The following is a 12,543-nucleotide window of genomic DNA, read 5'->3' as shown; positions in this document are numbered from 1 at the left end:
TCCTGTAACTCAATGTTACAAGGACTTTGAAAGCACATACAGGAAGATACCTGGATGTAATAACCTGAATTTTAAAAAGATTTTATGTCTGTTTTTTTTTTTCCTAAGCAAAACGAAACTTAAAAATAATATGACAACTTGATCATATTAAAGAAGTTTTTTAATATAAATCCTCTTATTGTGACTTATGCCTACCGTTCATGACATTCTCGGACTTTCTGGTCCGTCCTGGGCATCGCTCCTTCTTAAACAACCAGTCATTCTATTATTTTATTTTAAAACTGCATTTACCATACAAGATTTTTTCTCATATAAAATTATTTCTCTTTAAGCTTTCTTACCACACACAAAAAAATCCTCTTTATTGTTATAACTTTCTTTACATCTCTTTACATTTTCTGGTTTCTTTTACCTTGTTTTATATATAACCTTTAAATCAGCTTTGAATTAGACAAAAATTTGTTCACTTTTCTTTTAAAAAAGGATACTTTTTTTTTTTAGCAAGAATGTTTTCCTGCAATGTATGTTTATTGGAAAATACCCAAATAATAAAATATCTCTAATTTAATATAACTTTATATACTAAATTATGACCAGTTTGTCTACAAGTATTTACTCCACTACATTTACCTAATTATTTTATTTTATTTGCCTAGATTGTTTATGAAAACTCTGAGAGTCGTGATTTAAAGTGATAAAACCTCCATTGTAAAATTATAACCAAGATGGTGAAAAAAAGATTTGACCTGACTCCATCTTGCTCTTAACCTTCAAGCTATCCTTGTTCAGTCCTGGGCACAGGCCAAATTAACTTTAGGAGGAACTTAATTTATAGTTTAGCTTTGAAACAAAGACAATAATAGTCTTTTCTCAAAACAAACCTCCTTATTGCCTGTGGACTAGACTGCCTAAAGCCACAAGATTAGCACTTTAGTAATCAGACTAAATTTAAGATGCAGCTATTTTCATTAAACCAATATCAATGTCTTACTTATTAAAAATTATAAAAGCAAAGATCATTCTCTTTAAGGCTGAGTTTATAGTTTTGTAACCTTGTGCCAAATTTTGACACCTTATAGTATTTGGAATGAATAAGAATGAAATTACGTGATTAAAAAATGCAAATAAAAATGTATGCTGGCAATCCTTAAGATATTTCTCACATTACCAATAACTTTAAAGCTAGCTTATTAAAGATTTGACTTAAGTTGCATAAACTTGATAAAGCATTTGACTAGTCTTTGCTGTTTTATTATCTGATACAAGCACTTTTTTAAGCCAATTAATTAGAGCTCTTTTATATATTTTTTAAGTAGTGAAACATTGTGTACATAACACGTAAATACAGAGACATATTAGGCATACCGATACATTTTATACATCCATAAAAACATTTTTTTCCCCTATCTTAGACTTTCAGATTCTTGATAACCTGTTTTACCACCCTGGGCAGCTGTCAGCTAAATAGCCTTAAATTTGCATATTAAAGGAAGCAATTCTGGTGAAAGTCAAATAGCAAAATTTACATTATAAGCTGCAGAAAGAAAAAGTTTGGATTATATAAATTATAAAGTCTTTTTAATCATACATACACACGTACATATACAAAGATCCTACACGTTTTACTTCAGAACTTTTAGCCATGAAGTAACTGTATGTATATCCTTATCCCGGAGATGATAATCTGATCAGCCAATTCTTATGTAACTACCAGGTATTTTTCAGGCCATGCCTTTATAGAGCCATGAAAGTTTCTCTGGCTAGAAAAAAGTCTCCAACAATACACTGCGTTATATAAATATGTCGTGGCGTGGCACTCTACTGCACATGCAGTAGTCCCGCCTTATCCGCTGTCCACTGTTTCTGTTACCTATGGTCAACCACAGTCTGAAAATAGCAAATGGGAAACTTCAGAAATGAACAACTCATAAGTTTTAGACTGCATGTCATTCTGACTCGTGTGATTAAATCTCACGCCACCCAGTGCGTCCTGCCCATGGTGTGAATCATGCCTTTGTTCAGCATGTCCACGCTGTACATGCTACCCACTTACATGTGAGTCACTTAACAGCTCTCTCAGTTACCAGATGGAAAAACACAGTATGTATAGGGTTTGGTGCTAGCTGCAGTTTTAAGCATTCACTGGGTGGGAGGGGGGGGTGGTCTTAATATATATCCTCCACAGATAAAGGGAAAACTACTGTGTAATTGTAGAGTAGTGATTTTATGAACTAGTTCTACATTTAAGAAAAATGAGGGGAGGAGGGAAGGCGGCGAGTAAGATGGAAGATGAGGAGGTCGCTGAGAGCTGGGAAGAGGCGGCCCACAGCGGGGAAATCCAAATCTCCTCCCAAAGTGCCCATTGTGATTCAGGACGATAGCCTTCCCGCGGGACCCCCTCCACAGATCCGAATCCTCAAGAGGCCCACCAGCAACGGTGTGGTCAACAGCCCCAACTCCACCAGCAGGCCCGCCCCTCCGGTCAAGTCCCTAGCACAGCCGGAGGCCGAGTACACCGAAGCCGGGAAGCGGATCCTGGGCAGCGCCAGCCCGGAGGAGGGGCAGGAGAAACCCATCCTCGACAAGCCAACTAGGATCTCCCAACCTGAAGACAGCAGGCAGCCCAATAATGTGATCAGACAGCCTTTGGGTCCTGATGGGTCACAAGGCTTCAAACAGCGCAGATAAATGCAGGCAAGAAAAGATGCCACCATCGCCGCCGTCACCGCCTCCTGGGTCGTCTGCCACGGGTTGCACTGCCGTGGCAGGCAGCTGGACTTGAGCAGAGGGAACGACCTGACTTACTTGCACTGTGATCCCCCTTGCTCCGCCCACTGTGACCTTGAACCCCATGCACTGTGACCTCCCCCCTTCTCCCCCTTCCCACTGTGATTGGCACATCGACAAGGGCTGTCCCAAGTCAATGGCAAGGGAAAGGGTGGGGGTTAGGGGAAGGTTGGGGGCACCCACCAAGGACTCAGAGTAGAGAGTCAGACAGTGCCACTTGGCCACTTGGGGTAAAGCCAGTGCCAGCAATAACAGTTTATCATGCTCATTAATTTGGGATTTCAAAACACAAATGAGAACTCACACCCACCTACCCCCAAGTGCATGTCTTCATCACTTAAAAAGTAAGTTCCATTTGAAAATATCTTTTCTTTTTTTTTCTTCCTATTTTTATTTGTTTATACAAATATCTGATTTGCAAGAAAAAGTGCATGGGAGGGGTTTTAGTGGTTTAATGAATTTTTAATTGAGAAAGGGTAGTTTGGTAGTCTACTTAAAAATGTTTCTGGGAAATTCACTAGAAACATTAACCAATAGGATTTTGGTGAGCTTACCTTCTGCATTCCTACTGCCGCCTGGAAAAGGGGCAGGGCTCTGCAGCCCCCAGGAAAGATGAGCACCCCATGCCTATAGCTCCCTCCCCGAGCTAAGTCCCAGGACATCTGGGCCTTGCCTGGAGACTGCGCTAGCTCCGCAGGCTCACAGAGCCTGGGGAGGGTGACAACCCCACCTCTAGTATTTTGGGAGATAGGGCAAGTGGTGATTCCCTACCAGCCAGGCTTATTGCTTCTAGAAGAGAGCAGAGTGCCAGGGAGTAAGACTGCATCCCTGGGCTTAGCAGTGAAGGAGAGGAGACCTGTTTAGTATTTTGCCATCAGCACAAGGAAAACCAGGAGACAGTCTGGCTCCGGGACCCTAAGCCTTCTGCCTCGTATGGTCAGAAGGTGGATAGGTCTTCCCACTCCAGCATGGCTTGAACTCTTAAGGGTCTGCGGTGCTCCATCTCCATTGCTGGCCCCAGCTCAGTCACTATACCTGGTACATTTCCTGTGTGCAATCAGTACCTTGAAGGCAGAACATTCTGAATAAAGTGGGAAAAAGAACAAAAAAAAAAAAAAAAGAAAAAGAAAAATGAAGGGATTCCCCTTCCGGGGTCCCCTTCCACTCAGTATGGAAGCTGCTTTCCTCTCCAGGATTCCATCTTCGGGTCCCCTTCCACAATCTTCGTGGAAGCTTTCTCTCTCATCTTTTTCTCTCTCCTTTTTCTCTTTCTCTGCCTAAATAAATCACTTTTCTGCAGTAAAAAAAAAAAAAGAAGAAGAAGCAGAGAAATGTTGTATGTCTCCCCAAAATTCAAACACCTAAGGAAAGACAAGTAGAATCAGAACTAAAATGTTCAAGTTCTCCATTCAGTTTGCTTGATGCCTAAACCATGTTGGGGCGTCTAAGGATTCCCAACAAATAGCTCCCCTCTTTGCCCATGCTCTGAACAAATTGACACGGGACTGGCAAATGGAAAACCAAAATATTCTTTGTTTCTGGTAGAGGCCAGGTTGGAGGATGTGGCAATCTGTTAGCCAAGGTGGCCTGCCCCCCAATAAGGGGGGCTGAATGCTGAACCCAAATAAGGAAAAACCCTCCTCTAGAAGAGCAGATAAAACGCTTTCTCTCTGTAAGCAACTTACTCCCAGTAGGAAAGAACACGGAGCTGAGCTGAGCATGCCCAGATCTATCAGTCAGGTAAGACACTCCATCTACCATGGAAGGGTACGCAGTGGAGAGGAAGAGGCCAGGGGTGAGCTCCCTTTAACAAAAGGAAATGTCATGAGTTGGGTTAAAATATTTCTACAATATACCAGATTTATTTAATGTCAATCTAAGTAAGGCTTCATTTGAAAAGTCCACATCTCACCATCCAACTTCCATAAAGCCAGGTAGATATGTCTTCTCTCTCCCTGGTAACAAAGACAATAGCAATTTTTCAAGCCTTAAACTCTGAAGCACTGTGAGATAGAGTGGAAGGGAATGCATACTAAACCATCATGAAATCACAGCACCGCATTCAGCTATGAGTTCTGCCTCTGTATCAGATTGAGCTGGCTGACTCTGACACAAGGAAAACCTCTATGTGTTTCATCATTTTGTCAACTAATAAGAAACTATCTCAATTATAATACAGTTGTCATTTCTCATTCCATTCTCACCTTCAGGTGTATTATTATTATTTTATTTTTTTCTTTTTGAGACAAAGTCTCTCTCTGTTGCCTAGGCTGGAGTGCAGTGGCATGATCTTGGCTCACTGCAACCTTTATCTCCTGGATTCAAGCAATTCTCCTGCCACAGCCTTCAGAGTAGCTAGGATTACAGGTGCATGCCACCACGCCCGGCTAATTTTTGTATTTTTAGTAGAGACAGTGTTTCACCATGTTGGCCTGGCTGCTCTCAAACTCCTGACCTCAGGTGGTCCGCCCACCTCTGCCTCCCAAAATCCTGGGATTACAGGCTTGAGCCACTGCACCCGGCTGATAGTAGTTTTCTTTTAATCGCAAACAAATTTATTTTCTTCTAGAAAAATTGTCTATTAGAAGAATCTGGATCTTAAATAGTTTGCCATCTTAGTATATTCCCAATTAATTACCAAATCCAGCTGCTTATTAGCTTCTTGTAGCACAATGCACAATGCACAGGGAACATTTATAGAATAAGAATTCATAGATGGATGCCCCAAACCAAGGCAGCAAAGATTACTGATTGCCAAAGTCCTTTCTAAAATAAGTGGACAGCAGGAATGGTTCTGATCATGTCCTGTCTCCACCATCTTGATTCATCTGCAGTGAAAGGAGGGGAGGGTGTGGATGTGGAAATATGTGTATATGTGTGTGTTGATGTGCATGTGTGTTTGTGTCTGTGTGTGTGTGTTTCAAATTGCATTTTTTGGCTACATCTCCAATGAGATGATTAAAGAACTTTAGCTGTTTGCAACGAGCCCAACCAAAAGTTTGACTAGGCTTCACTTCCCCAATATGGTTTTCATTTGCTTTCAACCTTATTCATTTCTTATTATTTGTCTTTCAGAGAAAAAGGCAGCAAGAAAAATCAACCTTGGGCTTCGTTAATTAGGCCTGCATTCTTGTTGATATATTTCGGGAAGACAACTGGTAACTCTTGCCCTACTCTCTGGAGAACCTTATAATGTGGTTCTATTCATTCATCAGGGCTCAGTGAAGCTTTGGGGCCCACCCCTGTTTGGTGATCCTTAAATCCTTTTACATATGGAATTGTGGATACCGTATCAGTTTTAAAAACTGATCTTTCTTTCTGCAAAGCTTCAGCAAGGAACCACTAGGATAATGTCATAGATCTTCAGTGTTAAGAAGACAAAGAGCAAGGATTTTTATCTTACTTTGTGATTTTCATAATTTAAAAAAAAAAGAAAAAAGGTAAGCACTGGCTCTCTTACTGCCTTCACCCTGAAATACCAAGCATTCTAATTCTGATTTCCTGTTTACTTGGTATGTGAGATCCTGACCCATCTTAAGTGTAGTTTCATTTTTCATGATAAACAAAAATAAAGGCAGAAAACTGTGGGGATATTTTCCCGAATATGGAACCAGATGGAGTCAGGAAAAGAAGTCGTGTATGTCCCTTCCCATCTTCTTCCTCTTCACATTTATGCCTCTGGAAAAAAGACTGATGTGGTTCAATTTATCCAAGCCCCTCTTTGTCATCTTCACCAAAATAAAATACTCAGGGTGGGATTTCCTAGGTAAGAATGGATCCTTAAAGAAAAAATTCTCTAATTATTCAGTTATTCTGCTCAAGGAAATATTCTGGGTGTTGTAGCAACTCAGAGAAGAACTCACAATCTTTATAAAAGGAGCCCACATACAGATTACAACAGAACAGACATTGAACAGAAAAGGAGAGGTTGAAAGGGATGGGGAGGAGGAGAGATGAAATATGCCCCTTATGATGCTGATGTCACTTGGTTTAGGTGACTCCTGCACACATCATTGCAATTCTTTTTTTTTTTTTTAAGATGGGGTTTCACCATGATGGACAGGCTGGTCTTGAACTCCTGACCTCCGGTGATTCACCCACCTTGGCCTCCCAAAGTGCTAGGATTACAGGCGTGAGCCACCGCCCCGGGCCACGTCATTGCAATTCTAAACGACTTCTTCTCTAACAATGCAGCCAGGTGAAGCATGGCTAGGTGAATAGCCACAGAAAGACTCCATCTCCCTGAGGACATGTGTGGGACAGGTTAAAGGTCAGTCCATCTTGCTTTGGCAGAGTCTTGGGACAGGCCTGACTGAAGTGGCCTGAGCACAGACTTTCCATTTGCCAAGATTAGGAAACTTGCAGGCTTGAGTTCTGGGGCACTCCAATGTTGAGAAGTCAGAAAAATGAGGACAGATCAGCAGAGGAGACTGAGAAAGAGCAAGAGGAGAATCAAGAGATAATTATGTCCCAAAGGCCACCTAGAGAAGCGTTTCCAGAAGGTAATGACCACCTATTTCAGATGCTATTGACAGCCCAAGAGGAGAAGTAAGAATTAAACCCTGGATTTAGGGGTGACTTTGAACTGCAAGCATTCTCACCACCTGGTACCTGTCCATGAGTCTCAGTTCTTCAGTAGCACCAGCTTTTGAAAATATGGGGTTCTTTCCTCCAGTGACTTCCTTGCTGGACACTGCTCAATTCCAGCCACTGCAGCAATGGACTGCAGAGGAATCAGCATGTTTTCCAAGCCCCAATTTTCTCTGTTCTCAACATTCTTATGACTTCTCACTCAGTGGTCTTCTGCTGTCCGCTGCCTGCTATGAAACTTCCTGAACCACAGCCATGCTACCTGTTAAAACGGAAGTGATGATGGTGGTCAAGGTGAGAGAGGTAGGCTGCTGGGGGAGGAAAATAGTAGTGCCTCTTTGTAACCACCTAATGGGTTCTTCCTGCCTGCTGCACAAATACAGACCATAGCATTGCAGTAAAGAAAGCGCTTAACAAACACAGGGCTGGCCATGCCACACCGAAGACAGAGTTAGTACTGAAATCAATCTCCTCTAAGCTCATAGGTTAGGACTTTTTCCAAGGCAGTTTGAGGGAAGAGGTGAGAGTGGCTAGGCTTGCTGCTGATTGTTTGGGGCAGAGATTTCAGAGATGAAATCATAGAGGGTTGAAGTTGTCCTCCTGCATGCTGAATCTCTGAATCGCTTCTGTGTGGGGCCACAGGAAGGGGATTGGTGGGTTCAGGTGGAGCCATGAGTGTCAGACATGCAAAAAACCTGAAAAGAAATCTCAAAAGGCCAATCTACAATAGTGGTGTTTTCTGCAGAGATGGATGACAACCTATGTCTACACCTTAGCCAAATGAGGTTCCTCTCTGCCTCCCAGCCTGAAGGCCTTTCACTAGCCTTACAGAGGCAGCTGAGCTTTGGGGAAGGGATATTATTATTTAAACTATAACCTAAATGTCTCTTTAGGTTAGCTTGGCCCCAGAGCCTAGGAATCATTAAGGGAAAGGCAAGATGAGGGGTGGGTTAAATTAGTACTTTTTCACTGCCATAATTTTCTCACTGTTAGAATATTTGCAAAGGCAGTTTCACCTTGATTCTCATGTTGCCTAGTATCAAGGCCAGTTTTTGCAGCACGGACTGGGCTCTGAGGCTGCTGTTCCCTCCACTGTTCCTGCTTTACCCTTCATAAGGAAAAAACTGGACCAGTAAGAGAAGACCCAGGTCTTGGGTCAAGGGGGACTCTGAAAGCATAATATGGTCCCGGGCTAGAGTAGCCTGGCCTGGCTGGGAAAGTCCTTCTGAAGTTGTTTGTCTTACCCCACCTGGCTCCAATTGCCCTACCTCTAGCCACATGCTAGTTTAAGAGCTTCGAGACCCATGTCATCGTGTCATTGTTTAGCCTGCCAGAAAAACATGAGCAGCAGCCTCACTTTTGTTGTGTTTTGTTTTTGAGACAGGGTCTCTCTCTGTCACCCAGGCTGAAGTGCTATGGCATGAACATGGCTCACCACAGGCTTGACCTCCCAGCCTCAATCTATCTACCCGCCTGTCTCCCAAGTAGCTGGAACTACAGGGCTGAACCACCACAGTGAGTTAATTTTTATTTTTGCTTTTTATAGAGATGAGGTCTTGCCATGTTGTCAAGGCTGGTCTTGAACTCCGGGATGCAAGCAATTCTTCCAACTTAGCCTCCTGAGGTGGTAGGATTACAGGATGAGCCACCATGCCTGGCCTCAGCCCCACTTTGGAAAAGAAGCCTACAGATCTACATGTTCATTCTGTGGTTGAATTATAACCTGACTCACATGGATGTCAAGGCTAGTTATTATCTCGTATAACAAGAAGTCCTAGGTTATAGTTTCAGGCTTCCTTTGACTTTGGCTAAAGGCAGCCTGACTGATACAGTAAGGCACTAGGTGTGAGTGTGAAATATAAAGAAATGAATACGGCAGAATATTGGTTCTCAGTGAGTATAAAATCCATGGCAAAAGGCAAAGAAGTACATTAAAACATTCTGAGAAGCATTTAAGTACAGGCATGGAAAAGGCAGAGTAGGGGCAGACAGAGTGTGGTGTTCGTTACAACACCCCTCAGTGACATCACCACGGGCTGCGCTTTGCTCTGTCTTTTTTCTCTGCCGTCCTCAGCACGCAGGCTCCCAAGCCCAGCAAGCTCTCTTCACAGTCATGAGCCTGCTCTTACCTGCAGACCTGGCCGTCTCCAGGGGAGGCCCTTTGTAGGAACAAGGAGATCTTTCTCAGAAGCTCCCGGGCAGACATCGCCTTCTATTCATTGGTGGAACAGAGTACCATGCCCCTCCCTCAATCAAGCACAATAGGAAATGGGTTTCCCATGATGAAGACTGATCCGCTTTTACCCCTGAGTAATGGGATCAACTTTTCTAAGCAGACACCTGAGTAACGGGATCAACTTTTTCAAACACATGGTTTACTGGAAGAAGGTGAACATCTGAAAAAAATCTGGGTTCTCCTACCAAGGAAGAAGTTGGAGAAGGAAGGGGATTGGGGGATAAATTTGGTGTGTGGAACCTATAGTATCTAATAAAATAACACATGATAGCAGTGTCTATTGAATTTCACCTCACCTTAGATTGAGTTATTTCATCAGTTCTAGAAACAGTGTATTAAGAAGATGGGATCTGGGTCAGAAAGGCTTTGTTGGGGAAGAAAACATATAGGGATGGATGAGAACCTGAAGCCTCACCCAGCCGAAGAGCCAATGGGGTGTGAAATCTCAGGAGGGAGAAGCAGAAAGCCAACCTGGAAATGCATCTGTATGCCAAGCACTGGATTAGGATATCCATACACGTTATCCTATTGAATCTTCATAAGAACCGTTCAAAGATGCACAGTACTATTCTCCTATTACAAATGAAGAAACCAAGGCTCAGAGGAGCTCGGTGGCTTACAAGGGTCACATAGCTAGTGAGTAGCAGAGAGAATTATGTTGGCTGCTGACAGTGGCTGCCACTTTCTCTATAAGGTCCAAGTTTCTAAGGAATCACAGGAATGCAGACCTCAGCCAAACAAATATGCTGCTTTGAGCTGAGACTTTGGTTCCCCAACCTCCATGAAGTTTCCTGTCAAGATGGGTCACTGATGAACAGTGAGATTTTAGCGGGGTAGGATGATTGTAGTTTTAGAAATGGGAAAGCTAAAAGCAAATTTACAAAACCCAATTGGCTAAAAACAGGGTACCTAAAAATCAGTTTTGTGAGATAATTCATTTGCTGAATGATCAATTTTCCAGACTAGCAATGACTAAATTCTCATTAATGTTAGCTGCTCCTAGAGTTTGTAGCAATTCATGTTGTTTGTGACAGTTGCAACAGACTTTGGAGAACTTTTCTACATTTGGTTTCCCAGAGGCTTTGCCACAACCAGAGGAACTAAGTACCATAGAAGAATTCTGCATATGAGAGAGCTTTGTCCCTGTAATCCTTGATGGAAGAACGGCCCCCATTTTCAGAGATGTTTGAGTGCACGGCTTAGGGAAGGATTCCAAGAAGCAGTGTGGAGTGACCATGCGGGCAACCACCGATGCCGAATCTGCCAGAACTGTGCATGCAGGGACACATGTGGCAGCCCCTGCAGGCAACCCGGGGCTAGATGCTGAAGAATCCTGTAAGTCAAGTTAGTGAGTTTGAAATTCCCAGGAGGTGCTGAGGAATCGTTGAGCGCCATAGTGCTGAGAGTGTAGACGACACCTGCAATAGTGCCTGGCACACAAGAGGCACCCAGTACGTGCTCATTGAATGAATAGCTTATCCTAAGATGCTCCATGTTCTTCTGCATCAACATAAATGGCAAGGCTGGAAGCATCCTCCTCTTTGAAGCAGAAGGCTATTACACTGATAGCAGTTCTGCTCTCAATAGGTAGAGGCCACAGCTGCATCTCTTGTATCAGGGTATAAGACTGCTAACAGTTGTTATATTATTAGTATTTAATTGTCATCAGCACTACTATTTCATGAGTAGCCATCCTACAAAGTAGTGCCTGGAAAGGGTTGGGACCTTAATTCAGAGACTCGTGTCTCAAAACCATCTTCTGCTCCTAATATTTAAAACCTCATGGCAGGGGAACAAGTTATTATATAAAAATTAAGGTATTCAAGGAGTTATATAAAACAACACATATTATAACCTCAGTTTTATCACCTTCTTCCCAATCATTTGTTGATTGAGGTACTAGAAAAGAGAGCATGAGAACGTTTACATTGTGTTTGATTTCATTGAGTTTGAACACTAGACCAAAAGTGAGAACTGAGGTTGGCACCTTCCTGGCTACGTGATCTTGAGTGAGCTTCTTATCCTTTCTGGTCTTCTGCTTCCTCAGCTGTAAAACCCACAGCACCTGACACAGGATGTTGTTCTTGAGGCCAAATGATGCTATGCATGTGATGTTTGAACGAGGTGCTCCTACTCTGACCACACTGACAAGTTCTCTCCCTGACCACCTTGTATATTTTTTGGAATAAGTGTGGTTCAGCTGCCTTGCTTATTCTCTAAAATAAGTATAATTAAAAAGGAAATTACACGTGAGAAGCATTAAATCAGCAGACTTCCATGGTCTTCAAAAATTCTGACGCCCAAATATCAGCGTTCTTTACATCCTCCACCTCACTCATGGGCTGAAGAGGTGGGCCCACGTGTTCTCATTGTTCAGCTCCCACCAGCTGCAGCTTCCTTATAGCACAGGGCCTTCTGCACCAGCCATCCTGGCTCTCAGCTGCCCCGATACACCCGCCTTTCCCCCAGGCTGGCACTCCTTCCTCTCCCTCCCCTGCACTGATTGCCACCAGCTCTTTTGCTGTGTGCTTGCCCTTGCCTTTGACCTTGAAATCCACAGACCTAATGGAGGGGACAGGCCTTGATAGCCTCAGTCACCTTCCTTTGGTCACTTTCTTCTTTGCTTCTCTGGCACTTACATTACTTTCTTCTTTTTTGATGGGAAGAGACTATTTTTCTTTCTTTCTTTTTCCTTTCTTCCTTCCTTTTTCCCTTCCTTCCTTCCTTCCTTCCTTCCTTCCCTCCCTCCCTCCTTCCTTCTTTCTTTCCTTCCCTCCTTCCTTTCTTCCTTCCTTTTTTCCTTCCCTCCTTCCTTCCCTCCTTCCTTCTTTCCTTCCTTCCTTTCCTTCCTTCCTTCCTTCCTTCCTTCCTTCCTTCCTTCTTTCCTTCTTTCCTTCCTTCCTTCCTTTCCCTCCCTCCCTCCCTCCCTC

General features: G+C 43.1%; 1 pseudogene across 1 annotated transcript; it reads left to right on the top strand.

Annotated features, from left to right (window-relative positions):
- Nucleotides 1–2,282: 2,282 nt before the first annotated feature.
- On the top strand, nucleotides 2,283–3,151 carry LOC108301106 (annotated as a pseudogene). Its single transcript, XR_001823735.2, has one exon. The product of XR_001823735.2 is annotated as an SUZ domain-containing protein 1-like (transcript).
- The last annotated feature ends 9,392 nt before the right edge of the window (nucleotides 3,152–12,543 follow it).

Source organism: Cebus imitator, unplaced genomic scaffold (assembly GCF_001604975.1).
Source record: "Cebus imitator isolate Cc_AM_T3 unplaced genomic scaffold, Cebus_imitator-1.0 Scaffold32, whole genome shotgun sequence".
Lineage (NCBI taxonomy): Eukaryota > Metazoa > Chordata > Mammalia > Primates > Cebidae > Cebus > Cebus imitator.
This window is presented reverse-complemented; position numbering and strand designations above follow the sequence as displayed.